At 40.3% G+C, this 16,946-nt stretch overlaps 1 protein-coding gene across 6 annotated transcripts in view; it reads right to left on the bottom strand.

Moving 5' to 3' along the window:
• Positions 1 to 16,320, bottom strand: part of sema4d (sema domain, immunoglobulin domain (Ig), transmembrane domain (TM) and short cytoplasmic domain, (semaphorin) 4D) — a 33,417-nt gene extending 17,097 nt beyond the window's left edge. For 4 of the 6 annotated variants that reach the window (XM_085463898.1, XM_085463902.1, XM_085463899.1 and 1 more), the window contains exon 1: positions 8,714 to 8,766. The gene's annotated coding sequence lies outside the window, so the exon portion shown is untranslated. Of the gene's footprint in view, positions 1 to 8,713; positions 8,773 to 16,260 lie in introns of those variants that run through there. The other 2 variants (XM_085463901.1, XM_085463903.1) reach the window with 1 other exon arrangement.
• Positions 16,321 to 16,946: the final 626 nt, after the last annotated feature.

Raw genomic sequence — 16,946 nt, 5'->3', positions numbered from 1 at the left:
TCACCCATCATCAGCATCAATGCACAGAGATGCTCTTCTTCCTTTGCCGCAGGACGTCAAGAGCCTGCAACTCATTTTTTTCTGCTCCGTTTGATGCCATTACACCAATGTGCCTAACCACGCACAAAAACTGTGTAATGGGAAATGTGCTCTAAGTAGCTCATTTTGTGGGGAGAATGTCTTTTTTCAGGATTCAGTATAACGCCCCATCTCACAACAGTAAAGAATCCTTCCAATAATTTCCGGACCCAGAACACTTCTAGCACGGGCCAATCTCCAACTCCAATACTCAAAAAGCTGTGGACTCCAGTCCACAACTTTTCAAGTAATGCCACTAACAGACAGTGAAACAAACAGAACAAACCAATCACAAACCCTTCTTGGCAGACGTAATCAGCAGGACCATCTGTACAGTATCCACCCAGCTGTGGGAATAATGATAACGCAGCACTAAGAGTGCATGATAACGAGGCAGCTTTGCACAGGGCTTGCTAATAGACCTGCCCTATCATTTTATGTCATCTAGCAACAATGGGATGATCGTAGAAGAGAAGTTATTGTGCATTGTTGTGAGGATGACCTCATTAAAGCAATGGGTGATGTCTTCAACAAGTCACAGTTCTCACAATTTGCATTCCAATCTTTCGTCATTTTTTAGATTAAACCGCATCGGTGACCTATTAGCTCACCACACATTATCCTTCACATATTATTGCACATGAAATGACTAATGTGACCTTGACCTTAAGCTTGAGCGAAGAACCATTAAATTATCACTGCGTGCAAGTTTGATTAAAGTCTGATCAATACTGCAGGAGAAGTAGTGAGTCTTTCAACCTCTTTTTTTGGTTCCAGCAAGAAAAATGTAAAAAATTGTTTCTCTTCTTCTCCTCTTTCAAAACCATCTGGTTTTCTTTATGGCCGAGGTATTTCTTAATAACTTCAGCTGTATGTTGTCGTGCTATTGTGAAACATATTTGTATTTAAAAAAAAATAAATAAATAAGCCAGAGGTCTTGTATTTGAAACAAAATACAGAGACCACAGAGGATGACACACTGATGGGGACAGACGTCTGCTTCAATGTCATTTACAGATTAAAAGGAGTTTAGCAATAGATGTGGCAGAAACACGAGCTTGCTCACATGCACACATGATAATGCCATCCGTAGGCATTAAATTGCTCCTATTAAACCTAACAGGGACCGTGGGGCCCATCTTAAAATACTGCCAGCTGTATCTGAGTTTTGGGTTGCGTGAGCTTCGCAGGCTGATGAACCGATTTTGACATTCTGAGATGGCCAAGGCTTTACAGACACGCTACTGGCTCCAGCTGACTATTACGCTTCGATCAGATGATCAAAGATATATTCTGTCCCCTGTTTTATGTTTTCCCCACACTAATGGGAGTCATCTTAAAAGACTACAGCACTGATTCAGCATTACAGGGCTATAACAATCTTATTAAAGATGCTTTCCTTGTAAAACATCTCGCGCTTTAAATATATGGACTGTTTTTTACTGAATTTATATATGGACATTTAAACTAAATAAACTAGAGTTTATTTACTCTGGTGCAAATCGGTTGATGAGCTTGTTAACTTGCATCTTTTTTCCCTGAACTGGTTTCCACGTGAACCAAAATGAGTCACTACCAATCACGTGAAAGCATTCAGTCTGCTTATTGGCCATATTGGCCAGCTAAATCTGCAGCCAACACCATGTACTCGTGTCACATCAAGATTAGATCAAGGCTGAACTGCTCTGGAGTTTGTTTGGAAACAAAGATGACCTCCAAAGGGTATCGGTTGTTTTGGTCTACTGAGTGCAATTATCAAGGTCAAATCAAAGGGTAAAAAACAAATCAAGGTAACAGTTAATACAGGTTTGCACTTGTTTGTTTACTCGGGTCTGAATCAGTTGAGGAGTTTGTAAAGTTGTACCTTTTCCCTGTGATATGGTTTCTTTTCACACAGAGAAAAATTTCCAAGCGAACCAAAAGGTGTCACTATGAATTACATGAGTACATCCAATCCATTAACTGGCCAGATGTGTCTGGGGCGGCAGCAACAGAAGTACAATTAATACACAAAGACGGCGTTCTGGGCTACTGGAAAACATGGAGAATGTCCATTATTTCACAGCTAGTTGCTAGCCTATAATGACCTTTGCACACCTACTCTTTTCTATTAATTTGAAAAGTTGAAATAACAATTCACGTAATGTCAGGATCTCCATTTTAATTATGCTGCATTTGTAATGTGGTTTCATGTTTGTGGGCTTTCATGAACATTTCCTGATTCCATTTTTATTTTTTATTCAGGGAACTAAGGTGTGTGATTCCAATTAACTGAAACAGAACTCCTGTAATTTGTCACATTGTATCCGGTCGTTAAGTCTGACGTCACTAGCCGTGTCTGGGCCTGAACTCCGCTGCAGGTCCATATATCAAACGATCACTATGGCATTACTGAGAGTTGAAAAACTGTCTAAAGTCTTTCATCTTTAATAAAATGATCAGCGTTCTGCTCTACCAGGTGCAACAATTGAGTTTAACATCCAGGCATCCATGAAAACGGAATTTATGACATTTAACGGAGTTAGAAGTTAGCAGGAAGTTAGCTCGCTAGCTTCTATCTAAATACAATATAGCATGTCCTGACTGCGGGGTTTCGGAAACAAATTAAAACGTACAGCTCTGTTATCACTTCCAACATAAATGAAAACAGAAAACTAAACAGCAGTGACGTTTGTAGGGTTACTGAAGTTGGGCTAGCTGGTATATAATGATGCGCTACGTGACCGCTAGCGACACAGCTATGCTAGCATAATATAAACAAGCTAACTTTTTTTACACTCAATAAAAGTTAACGTGAGTGTTCTCGTGGTCAGGAACAAATGTAATCGCATGGCAGGATGCTGTAAAAGGACCAAACTTCAGCCAGGAGAACAACTGAGATAATCCATCCACAATACGAGGTTAGTCATTCATATACTGCTGCATGGGCTGGGCTGTAGTTACATCGTAAGGTTTTAAAAACTGAGCTTAAATAAATGATTAGTGGTAATAAAAGCCGAGGGAGGTCAGCAGTGATCACTGACTGTTTTAGAAGTTTTTGGAGATTAAATAGAAGAAAATACATAACATTAAACATGTTAACAACACAAAAGCCATATTAAACGCAGACTACTTTAGACCCGGAAGTAGGGCTGCTCAATTAATCGAATTTTAATCACGATTACGATCTGGGCTTTCAACGATCATTAAAAATGACTGAGCCGATTATTAGCCCCTCCCTCATGCTTTACTCTCGCGCTGCTCCATGTGGCAAATCAAGCGCACTGCTCTGCATTTCGAACACGCGTCACAACAATTAAGAGGACCCGAGGGAAGCTCGGAAAGCTAAGCAGAAGTTATTTGGAGAGGAGTGGACTGCCGTTGGTTGAAAAGAGAGGTAAAAAAAAAAAAAAACTTAAGTGGTGTGGAAACATTATGGCTTCGCGGAGTCAGACGTGGATCAAGTAGACACAGTGTGTAAACTTTGCTATGGTGTCGTAGCTGCACCACAGAGCAACACTGCAAAGTTTACATTTTTCATTTATTTCTTATATTGCAAACATTTGCACTGTTATCAGTATTTGCACACTATTTTATATTATTTTTTAAAGTCATTATTCAATACATTGTTATTGTTAAACCTTTAAAGCCGGTCAGAGCAGCATGCTCGTTTTGTGTAACTATTTTTAAATCCCTGTAGAACCTGAACGCTAAGCTAGCACAATAAATATTTTTCCATATGAAACCGGAGGAGTTGTACTTACATCTTATGCCATCAGCTTGTCCTCGGTCACGGTTTCCTTCCACATATAGCTTTGCAAAAATTTCATAAAAAGCGCTTGCAGGAACAAAAACATAATATTCCAGAAACACGCTTTGCCGATCCGATCAGCTGTTCTTAACACTTCCCACATTGAAAAAGACCAACGTGAACTATCGCAAGTGACGTCATTTTTGCGGAAAATGTAGTTTTTTACTTGTAGGCCTTAGAACTCGAATTGCACTGCTGGAAATAGTTTATTTTGATGCACATGCATATTCTTTGCAAATTTGCATCATAGGATTTGCATCATAGGATTTCTTGCAACTTTTTTGTATTTAAAGTTTTGAGGGATAAACCTCTTAAATTTCTCCAAGTAGAAATATATGTAAAAACAAAAACGATTTTCAATTTTTTTTGTAGTTTATTGCACTTTTTTGCAATTAATGTAGTTACTATGGACTTAATGCATACACATTTTTAAAATATGGGCTATAACAGTTGTATTGATGTATAGCAACTTAAAATGCTCCCACAAATGGCACTACAGCATGTAAAAAAATAATATAAGCTCTGGCGGACGAAATAAATATCGTCAAATAATCGTGATCTCAATTTCAGTGAAAATAATCGTGATTATCATTTTTGCCATAATCGAGCAGCCCTACCCGGAAGTAGGATTCGTCACGTCATCACTGAACAACCGGATTAAGTTAATATGAGTGATCCTTTATGTTTATAGTTATTACTCAAAGTTAACCCAGCTGTTGTAGCTCACTCCTATAAGCTTGCCTTATTTTTCTGAATTAATTAAACTTTATTAATTTAGTGTATCCAGTATCCATTTTACCAATAATTCAACTTGAACTGCTGGTTCTCAAGCTAAGATTTGTGCTTGTCAAAGTGAACAGTCAGACATGTATGAAGTATTGCTCCACCAATCCTGCAAACAGACTTTGATGTGATTAACTTGGATGTGATTTGCTTAACTTTTCAGGATAAATCAGCACAGCAGTTCAAGCTGTAGTTATGGTTCAAGCCATCTGGATTTCACTGAGGATTGACTTCAGCCTACAGCTCAGACTTACAAAGCCACCTAGTAAAAGCCCCATTAATTTAACAAAGTCCTCTGAAAGCCAGTGAACAGCTGTACGACCTCTGCGGCACAGCTGACTATTGGTCATATGGGAGAAAAAAAATCATCTTAAAACTGCAACAGATGATACAGCAGTCACTCTACATTGTCCATGGTGATCTCACTGGGATGTGCTGGGGGAGGGGGGGGGGGCGCTTTAAGATCAAGGATTATCAGCAGGATGTATCAGCAGGGTTCACTATATCCATTTATATTAAGACTGAATGTTGACAAAGTGTACACTGTCCTCATTTCTGACCAAAAACAGGCTAAAAACCCATAATTTCTGGGTTTCATTTAGTTAAACAAGGTAGAATTAAATTCTAGGTAAACCATCGATGACAACCCAAATGTCTAAATTGAGGAAAAGAGCTTGTGTGAAGGCAACACTATACAGGGGACGCAAAATGGAAACCCTCCTATATAATTACTAGTTGTAGGGCCCCTGTTGAGCTAGCCTGTCGACCTAAAGTGGCCACAGCAAAGGCAAATGAGGGGTCAGGTCCAGTAAAGGGTATATTTAGTCTGCCGATGGCAAGCTTTTTAAAAACAACACGCCCTTTCCCTAAGTCACATGGCTCTGGAAAAACTTCCCTATAAACATACAGGCAAGTGAAGTAAGCTAACTAGAGGAACAAGGATTACTGTGTGGTGTTCTCTGTCCAAGTACTGAATGTGCCTCTGTAGTCTAACATGAAAACATAATCACCAGGCTCTTTTTCTTTTAATTAAAAGGAGGGAAAAAGTGGAGGAGTTTTACTATTGACATCTGTACTGGCAAAAAGAAAAAGGAACTTCTGGTGATCACCAAGAGAATATATTACAAATCTGAAATTTGCTGTTTTTTGTCATTATTTACAAGTGTTCAGAGTTTGTTTTTTTAATACAGCAATGGTAATATTATTGGTACACAGTGCAAAATACCAAACTATTAAGAAATGCTAAGTGCTGCATTGAGAATCCATCTAATTTTTTAAGTGTTGCCACGCTGTCTGAGGTGAATAACTTCAATCTATAATATAGTTTGGGGTCACACAGAAGCCACCGCTCGCAGTAAAATCATAAACCTTTCACTTGATGTAATTTCCTTGAGGCTGCTGTGATGGGGCACATACTGTGAGACTATTTTGGGAAGCCCAGCTGAAGGTCCCAAGCTCGTGAATGGTAGTTGCATTGGTTGTAGTTTAAAAGAAACAAACAAAAAACCCCACCTTTTTAAAACAGCACCCAGAGTGGGATACTTCTCTGCAGCTGGATTTTAAATCAGCTAATGTTAGCCAACATGTTAATGACTTTTTCTGTTAAGTGGTTAAAGAGTGCAATAAGGTAAATCCAAAACAAACAAACAATCTTCCAAATTGCAGTTTCCCACCAGTCAAGGAACATTCAAAATTAGCTGTAAACATCACTGAAACCTTGCTATATTTTCTTCCGCCTTTAAAGAGGACCCCTTTCTCTTCTGCCTCTCTCTCAAAGCACTCTTCAGCAGGCACTGATTTCACGGTGGTAATTTTGGCCCGGCATAGACAAAACCCTCCTTTGGAGTGCTGTGTGAAAACTCATCCCATCGCCCACAGGATGCCACAACACTAACAGTGTGTCCTCCTGAACTTGGCAAACCAGTACATAAAACACTAATTTCACCGTTTCCTTCGCAGCACTCGGAGAGGGATAAACACGGAGCCAAGAGAAAAACTTCAAACTCCTCTCACACCAATTTCTCGTGATCTGGCCTGCAGAATTAGGTCAAGTGTTCACTTCTCACAAGTGGCGCATACACAGTTTACAGTGAAAGTAGCAGATTAAAAATAAATCCAATACAAAAGGTCCATTTGTCACCAGCTGACTTTAATTATAACAAATGTTTAAATATTCAACCGACCGCCATACGCCCCCTGGCCTTATGCACACTGTAGATAGTTTTATCATGTGACTGTTGTCCTATCTAAAGTATACATATAACATAATAACTGAAATAACAATAATAAATAAATGTATAAAAGAAACATGAACAAGAGGAGCCTACAGAGCTCATTTCGGAAAAGCAGTGTGTTTGGCACAACAGTGCATTCAGATCATAATTCTGATAGCAAAAAGCTGCCGAACAGGACAGGATTTAAGAAACAACACCCCCCCACAAAAACGAATGTTTTCACCAGCCAAAATGGATTGTAACGCTACAAATTCGGTAATAGATCACAGCTGATTTAAAACTACCTCTACAGGAATAAACTACCATTTTAATGCATGTCTTTGGTGAGCAGAACATTTGTCAACACTTTGCTAATCAGTCCTATTTCTGTTAAGCACTTTTGGTGTTGATCACAACAGCTGAAAGAGGTGCGGGCTGATGGCTGCGGCTGGAAACTGCATTATGTTGATAGGCCTCGAGCTGCTGAGGGGGAAAAGCAAACATCCCACAGGTGTTCGGATTCTTTTCATAATCGAGTGTGGCTGAGCGACGCATCCTGTACTGACAGTTTGCTGGGAGCGAGGCTCCTGTGACTTCACTCCATGCTGCCAGCTGATGTTTTCAGACTTTATCTCGTCAGGCCTCCCTACCTGGAACGCTAACTTTGTGTATTTTGTGTACGTTTTAGAGCCGAGATGAAATTGCGGCGATTGTGGTTCAAACATTCACTCTCACATTTAGCAGTTTCTTAAGGGAAGTGGTTTTCAAACAGTCTGTCGAGTCTGCAACCACTGCAGGTGGAGCAGGGACGAGCAGAATGAACGAACACGGAGTGAGGAATTTTTCAAGAGAAAGAAACATTTAATTTCATGAAAATTAAAAAGAAAAAAAAATGAACTACTTCTTTTTAGCTTTGGTCTCAGATTATAAATGAACACGTTTTAGCTCAAACAATTACTTACGGGTCTGTAAGTAACAAAAGAAGAGTTTATTCTTGCTTTACTGGTTTTGAGACGAGAGAAAAAGACGCTATGGCTACTAATTTTAGTATACCTGCATCTTCTATCCCATTTGGTGATTCTGCTGCTCTTGCAAACCGTAACCCCACAAGCTCAACACAGCTTTGAAAGTTGCTTAGAAAGGTAGTGAAGCTGGGCACGCTAGCATTTAAACATGCAGAGCACCAAAACAACACTTCTGCTCTCCTGTTCAAGTTTCAGAAAGTTGATAAAAAGACACCACCCTCCAAACGCTTTCAGGTGCCAAGTTTCTGTCTATCTTCAGCCACCCGGACACCACTTTGGCATATGGAGAAATTCAAAGCTTGACAGACCTGCCGTGCCTAGTTACGGTAGCTAAGCTGTGACTGGACAATTGCTGTCTGGGGGGGCCTGAGTAAAGCCAGAGTGAAAAGCTAGTTGCATGTGTACACAATACCCGTCACTACATGCATCATTAGATAACAGTAATTAAGGCAATGCAGACCGATAACTTGCTTCCAAGCAGACGCAGAACAGAAGAATCACGACTGGAAAAGCAAAGAAACACCGAATCTCATAGAGGAAAGCACAGGGGAATGATGGGTGGGGGAAAAAAGGAAGTTGCAAAAACAAAAGGATTCAAATCAGAATCAGGCTGTCCAAGTGAGATCATGCAAGGGAAACGCGCACACACACACACACACACCAAAAAACAGTAAAGCCCCAAAGTGGTTACAGGGGAAGGGGGTTGGAGAAGGTTGGAGAAGCATGCAGCATTCGTGTTGAAGCCTGCAAGCCAGCGAGCAGTGCAGTGTTGGTCTGCACAGCAAACAGGGAGGGGAAGGAGGGAGAGGAGTTGAGTTTCTGACCTGTGAATCCTTAAAGGATGCGACGCTCTTCCTCCGGAGAGAATTATAAAATTCTCAAGCTAGGGAGGGGGGGAAGAAGACAGAGAGATCAGACATGACATTCATGTAGTGTGTGAGAGCCTACAAGAGGAAGAAGGTTCAATGTGGCTAGGTCTTTTTTTTTTTTAGACCATGGTGACACAGATATAGTGATGATTCAATGCAAACCATGTTGTATATTCAGAATGACAGTAAATAACATTTATAGAAAGATGAAGCAATAGCCACACACACACACGCACACACGCGCGCACGCACGCACGCACGCACGCGCACGCACACACGCACACGCACGCGTGTGGATAATCATTTTTTAAAAAGACAAAACAATTATATAACAACTTAAATATCCACAAAGACTGTATTATCATGGTGATATCATATTAGAACCAATAGTGAGCGGCCAGTTATGACCATTAACCTCAGCTAAGGTTCCACTTCCTTTCCAGCCTTGCATGTCAAACAACCACATGTAAATAAAGAAGTATTTGCTCTTCCACACTGAATTTTATTTGCTTTGTGTGTGCTAATCTCATCCGTCACGGCCAAGCCTCAAAACCTTATAACTTCTGTTCTGCATAATTTCTAAAGAATCATCACTTTAATAAAACGACAAAAATGTTTAATTCTGCATCAGACAAAACGCTAAATTAAATCTGTTCCTTTAATTTCATAAGTTTTAGTAAAGAAATTTAAGTCCACAGCTTTCAGGCTGTATTTTGCCATAGCAGTGCTTTGAGGTAAATGCTACAATGCCATACAATGACAATGGCCATTTTCTTAGCTTAGCATGTTAACACTGAACTGTAAAGCTCAGTAGAGGCTCTTGGGAATGGTATTAATTCTGTGAATTAAAGAAAGACAGAGGTTCACAGTTAAAACACCTTAATCTGACAATAAATGTGTACAGGACTGTGCAAAAGTCTTGAGCCACCCTTGTTTTATGTTTGTTTGTTTTTTTAAATTTTCCTTCCAAGAAGCCAGATTTTGTCTTTGATTGATTAATTTTGTCTTTGGACACTGGCTGCTTTTTCCCCTCATTTTCAGACGAGTCCTTGTATCGCAGCACTTTCAAGGAATGTTTTTTGTTTGTTAAGCCACTTAACACTGACCTCTGAATCACTCAAGCATAAAAAAGGCACCTAACTCAAAGAACCAGTGTTGTCTCTACACATGACAATTTAGGAATCTTCAGGCACTTTGTTACCAGCAGCCTGTTACAAAAAGCACGTCATCTTCAGTTAGAGCTGAGAAAAATGCCAAAGACGAGGTACTTTTCTTGGTGTGCAACCTTTGAACGAATCTGAGGAAACTGAACAAGCAAGAAGTGACAGGCCACAAAGCTACACACATAAAAATAAAAAAATAAAGTCACACTATCTGCAGCAGATGAACAGTATCTGAAAGCCACGTCCTTAAGAAATAGGGAAAAAAATCCAGCAAAGAACAGTTTGTGGAAGAGCTTTGGAATATCCTTCCAGAAACCTGGGGAATTGTTCCTGAAGAAAGTTAAAAGAAACTTGAAGAAAGCTTGCCTAATCTGTTTTACTAGAATATATTAAAACATGAGTGCCTTAAGACTTTTGCACAGTACTTTAAATAGAATTCTAGGAGCAGTAAATGTACACTAAAGGTCAACCTTTTGGTTATGCTTCACTGTCTACTTCGTGAACTTCTTATTAAAAGCTAAATTCTTAACCCATCTGCTTCCTCTGGACTGCGTAGCTGTTTGTTGTGCTGCCACTCAGTGCATCAGATTGTTTCAAACGTTACTAAAATCCTGGTCAGTACTTTAAAAAGTACATCAAGTATCCTCTAAACCACTAGAAAGAACAGTCAAAGTAGCAAACAGTGAAACTCCACAGTTGAAAGAACTGTAGAAAAGTATTCATGAGGAAAAACCCTGAGCTGATATTTTTTAAAGAGCTTATGAAGTTTCGCACAGTCTCAGCCCTGGTGTTGTGCATCACTAACGAAACATAAAGATAACACAGACATTAGGGAATAATATGCAGCCAGGTGGAAAATTATTTCCCTTTTATTTTTTAGTGCATAAAAATACGATTTTTTTAGTCTAAAGAATGAAAGTAGAAATCTTCTTATTGTCCCTGAAACAGATGGGTGGGCCTCCATTCACAACACTTTCCAGTCGGTTCCCTCGCACCGCTTCTCTGAGCAAAATGAAAACAGGCTGAATTAATTCTTCCTACACGAGTAGACCAGCTTTATTCACACAGTCCTCTAAACTCGGCTTAGAGTTTCACTTGCTTTGACTAGAGTTCAATATGTGCCTCTGGGTCCGTTTCAACAGGTTCTTAAAAAGAATCAAATTTCTCTTCAGAAAAAAAACGCAAGAAAATATCGACAACACAACAAGGGGAAAAAAAGACTAAAGCTGAATGGACATTGTTGCTGGAGAAGTCCCAAACTATCTCAGAACAAGGAGATAAATGTTCCCCTCGAATGAATCCAGGTCAGCTAAATCAACCCAAATATGCAGATTCATTAGCATTTGCCTGGTAAGTTACTATAATGGAGGCCCCCTACACTACTGTATAAAAGAATAATCTGATTATGTTAAGCAGTGACGACTACAAGCATGGCTAGTTCTCTGATCGCATAAATAAAGCTTTAGATTTGCACGAGCATTGCCAACATATTATTGCTCTTTCTGGGTTTGATATTTGTTAAAGAGGAGACCACAGTATTCTGCAATGGGGTGGGATAGGTCGGGCAAAATTTAGTCTGCTTGACACATTTTTTTCCTCAAGTAGAAATTTCTCTCCTCTTCTTCCACTCTTAACTAATTTTCACTACGAGACCACCAAACAGAAAAAAGCTTGTATACAAACGAGCGCTGCATCGTCTCCCTGACTCTCTGACAGCATCAATGGAGAACTGGGAATAGATGACAGACGCAAGATTGATGAGCCGAAGGCCAAAGGGTGCATCCCCCTCGACATCTTCAGGAAGCGCTTTGACTTGGCTTTCCTCTGCTCCCACAAAACCCTGTGACAGCTGATACAAAGTTTTTAAACCGTGCACCCACAAACCTCAATGACACAACTGACACCACGCCTTCACATGTCTCAATTCAGGATGTTGAGACTGGGCGCAAGCCGAGCCAGTGCCCCGAAACATGCCCTTGGTGACACAGCGGTCTGGAGAACGGACGGAGAGGAAATGGAAATGTCAGGGTTTTTAAATTGATGAGTGGACTTGAATGAGGATGGGGCTAAAGTGTCCTTTTGAAGACTCTTCAAGCCAGAGCAAACGCTTTAGTAGCCCTACTTCAGGAACTCAGCTAATGGTAAACATACTGACCCCACTCTTCTGTGACACCCGATTTTCTCAGTTTGAACTACTGTTGGAACGTCTTGTCAAGATCTCTCTCCCCGTTTGGTAACAGTAATGAATTCAGGAACTTTGAAACAAATACTTCCTGGATGAACTCTCAGATTACACTATATGGACAAAAGTACTGGGCCAAATGGCTTAATCTTTGAATTTAGACATTTTCAGTCCCACTCCCACTGGTGTATAAAAAAATAATAATCATACACTTAGCCATGCAGTCTATCTTTACAAACATTTGTGAAAGAAAAGGTAGTTGTCAAGAGCTCAACAGACTTGAGCGCGATACTGTAATGGGATGCCATCATCGCAACAAGTCAGTTTGCAAAATTTCTTCCCTTCTAGTTATTACACAACCAACTGTTATTACACAACCAACTGTTATTACACAATCAACTGTTATTACACAATCAACTGTTATTACACAATCAACTGTCTGTGGAAGAATTTCAAAAGCCATGAATTGTCAGATTGTGCAAAAGATACAGAATGAGGTTTGCCAAGTGTGTAAAAACTGCCCGTGCTCTGTTAGACTCATTAACATTGGCAAAAAATCTGTGCACCGGGATCTTCATGCAATGGCTTTCTATGGCTGAGCAGCTCCTGTAGGTGTAATGTGGCCCAGTAGCTTTTTTTTCTCCCCCCCACATAGTGCATGTGTCATAAAAGTTTAAACTGGCAAGAAGTTCAACGAGTAAAAAGTTCAAGCCAAACCCAAAGTTGTATTTTAAGTATCTCAGATGTCTATGGCATGCCTTATCAGCTTTGGTTCCCATTCATAAAAGTACACAGTAACTCTCCAGTCATGCAAGTGGCTTTTGGTGAGTCATCAAACAAAGTTTATTAGGTTACACACAGGTTTGGCACAAAGCTACTCTAAATAGCTCCTTTCCACATGCTAACATATTTCCCAAGGTAAAAATGCTTATTCCGAGCAGTTTGGTATGTTTTTCTGCTAACATTTGCAATTACCACAAAGTGCAGCTGATGGAAGTGTTATTAGTTTTGAAGTATGTGACAAATCCAACTGGTGGGCAAAAAGGAAAAATGAAGGGATCATTAAATTGGCAACTGTTCATCCTGAAAAGGAAACAAATTTCTGTGCAAATTTATTGTCAGTTCATCCCACAGTTGTTGAAACAATTTCCTCAAACCCACAAATGTCACCCTGGACGGAAGGTCTGGCCATTTTTTAAGTCATCAGGATTCTTCTTCTGAACTTCATCGAATTGTGCACAAACTTCCACAAGCAAAGACCAGTATTATCCCCTGTTTTATTCAGGTGGCTGGAGGAAACTAGAAAACATTTAATAATAAATATCCAATAAAGAAGTCAAATTGCAGAGTGGTGTGCCCTTAAATATCTTTACTCACAAGGCTGCAACATTTAGCACATTTCTGGTGCCACTGTGGTTTTTACTGTAAGCAGCCATTAAGCATATAACCAGCTTGCATCCTCACTCCCCTGAGACTGACATGATTACACACATGGGGCCTAGACACAGATAAGCAAAGCGCATAAATAGACACCACACTGTCAATGTGCATGTGTCAACCTCGTGCACATGCACACTGTGCAGCTACCATTACTGTCCATCTATAAACATCCAAAGTTTCTGACAAGGCTGTCAGCAAACACCACCACAGGTGGGGGATGGAAGGAAAATGGTAGCAACAGAGGGAGAGAGGGAAAAATGGCTTTGCTAAGAGAGAGAGAGCAAATTCACACAGTGGTTGTAGAAAGGGAAGAGAACAGATGCGAAGGGCAAGGAAAAATGAGTAGGAGGAATCTCCTTATGGAAAACAAGACAGGAACAGTTACATAAAGAAAGCGGATAGTATGGTTTGAGGGCTTAAGGAACAATGCTTTTTTTTTTTTTTTTTATCTTGCTGTCCCCATTTTCCTTAAAGACCAGAGGCACCAGATGGAGATGCAATTCCCAATGAAGAGCTTACACTCAGCGCACTTCTGTCTGTATCGGAGTGTGTTTGAGGCACTGTGCTTCTCTTTGTCCTTCCTATGTGATGTAATATATTCAACCCTGATGCAACTCTTTTAAGAGGGAAAAGAAAATAGGTGAAATTCCTGTTTACTCAATATACACAGAGTGAACAGAACATAGACTCTAGACTTTAGCACACACACACACACACACACACACACACACACACACACACACACACACACACAACAGTGTGTTGTAAGGGATTATGCAGGCTTGAATTTAACCAGGAAAAAAAAAAAATGCCTCCAAGCACCAGGGAGCAAATCTGGCTTTAGAACCTTTCCTCATCCCAGAGCATCCTGGTACCAAAGGAAAATCCAGCAACTGAAACATGTTCGTGTCTGAGGATACTAGAGCAAATGTACAGATGGATAATAAGCTTCTGACTCAAGCAGAAAATCTGATTGGAAAACACAGATCAGAGCTCTTCGATTAAACAAATGCCAGAAAATTATAAATAATCCAAAAAACACGTTTCCAGAGGCCAGCTTGACTTTGGGAATACCAAGTGGAATGCACACATCTGCAGGAATGTCCACTGGTATCCAGCTATGTGTAAATGTTTGCTCATGAGTGAACTAAGAAAAAAAAAGTGTGTGTGTGTGTGTGTGTGTGTGTGTGTGTGTGTGTGTGTGTGTGTGTGTGTTGGAGAGAAAATAAGTGGCCATCTTCTTCTGCCTTTGTGTGAATCTTAAGTAGACCCATGTTGAGGGAGGCTTTGTTCGCCGTCACCATCGGGGGGCACGTCCTCCAACTTTTCCCCTCACTTCCTTTCAACATAACATTTATCATTCATCCCAGTCAAACAATCATCCTACAACACGGGCGAGCATCTAGCACACAATAAGCTACCCTCCCACCACCACCACTTTCTGGTTGCTGGGATACCTTTCATCCAGCTTGTCAATATCATCATCTCTTACTTAGAAACTCCCCGTTCCTCGCTACAATTGATTCCGTGCAGCAGAGGCTTAATAAAAACTCTGCCACGTCTTGTTTTCAAAATAAAGTTTCCAAGAATATCTTCTCTTCTTTATACCGCATCCAAATCATTATAAAAACGTCTGGCTCGGCAAAAATTGCAATGCATCCTTGAGGGAACCTTCTAATTTGCAAGGGAAATTCCCTTCTGGGCAAATATAGGATTATTTGGATTTACTAAACTAAATGCATATTTTAAGCTGACATTACAGAGCGCCAGTGTTAACCAGGGAAGACACCCGAAGGCCTGCTTCATATAAAGACAGCGTGATTCACCAGATCCACACCTCCCTTTTCCTGTTGCACTTTCAAAAGGGTTAACAGGTGCATTAGCAATAAGTGGAGAGATGCTGGAGTTGCTGACCCACAGCTAACAACATAATCTTATCAACTGTACTCTGTGCATATAACCCTCTGTCGCTTTATAAAACAGAAAGAGAAATTGGTAAACTCGAGCACATAATAGTTTGGGCCTTGTTTGACCTATTTTATGCAGTTTTTGTGCGCATCCCTTTCAGCTGACTGACCTGCACCACTTATTCCGCCTATAATGATTGCTGACAGCAGATTATTTTTCCTACTGCACCCAAATTCTCTATAGATCTCTGCAGATCAAATCCAACAAACACTGGAGTGAGAAGCAAAGGCCAAGTGGACAAAAGAGACAAAAAGGAGACAGACAAGTATAGATAGAAACCTGCAAAATGAAAAGGGGGAAGGGAAACAAAATGAAGAACACAAAGAATAAGCAAAAGAAGAGGCAGCATGAAAAAGGTTGAAAACCCTTTAAACGACTGTGTTTTGTGAGGGAAATAAAGAGCTGCTAGCAGCAACAGCAACATACCAGCACAGCGAACGAAAATGCAAATCAGCCCCCGATGCAAATGACATACATCTACAGGGGCCAAGCAGACTGTCTTTTTACCAACACTGCTTACCGTAAACCACATCAAACATCTCTCTGCGCTATCTGAACCCATTCCTCCTTGAATTCTGCACGGTTAACACACTTACAGGAATGCCTACAAGCTGGTGCAAAGCAAAATAACCACAAGAACAAGCATCATCTGGTTACTTCTCACTCAAACAAAACGCCTGATTACTGTGAGCTCTTTGCACGCCTACACATGAACGTGCTCTCCAGAGAAATAACAATAAGTCACTTACTTGTCCGTCATCACGTCGGCTAGCGAATACTGATTCATTAAATCTTCTTTTCACGTTCCTTCACACAGCTGAAACGGTTGAGCGAGACGCCCGGGGCTAAGGTCGCAGTACACGTCTACAAGAGAGGTTAAAAAAAAAACAACAACAACATTGGGTTAGAGTAAATCATCGGAAATGAGAAAAACAATCGGGTACCCGCTTTCACTCTTCTGTATGTAAATAATAGCAGAACACGCGTCACAACGGGACTGAAAAAATAAAGCCAATGCCAAAAAAACTGCAGTTCCTCAAATGACCACTTGGGGGTGACTCCAAGCAAGTTGATCCTTGTAGACTCCCAAGATAAAATATCTGACATTACACCAGAAATAGACATGTTTATAAAAATGCTGTTTTGGTCTATCGTAATCATTTCACACCCACAACAAACATACTATAGTTGATTTTCTTTTTATATTTATTTTAAATTGGCATGCCGACATGGGCAAGATAACTTGCTGCATGAGAAGGTGATTTTAGTGAACTTGAATCCGGCACTGTTGTTCATTTGTTGATGCCAGAGGTCAGAGGAGAACTGCCAGATTGCTTCAAGCTGATAGGAAGTCAGCAGTACCTCATGAGTACTACTGATTACAATCAAGGCATGCAGACGAATGTCTCTAAATGCACAATCCAATAAACCTTTA

This window comes from Copadichromis virginalis, linkage group LG7 (assembly GCF_057382275.1).
Source record: "Copadichromis virginalis isolate Kocher_CV1m ecotype Utaka linkage group LG7, C_Virginalis_male_GT1.1, whole genome shotgun sequence".
Classification (NCBI taxonomy): Eukaryota; Metazoa; Chordata; class Actinopteri; order Cichliformes; family Cichlidae; genus Copadichromis; species Copadichromis virginalis.
This window is presented reverse-complemented; position numbering and strand designations above follow the sequence as displayed.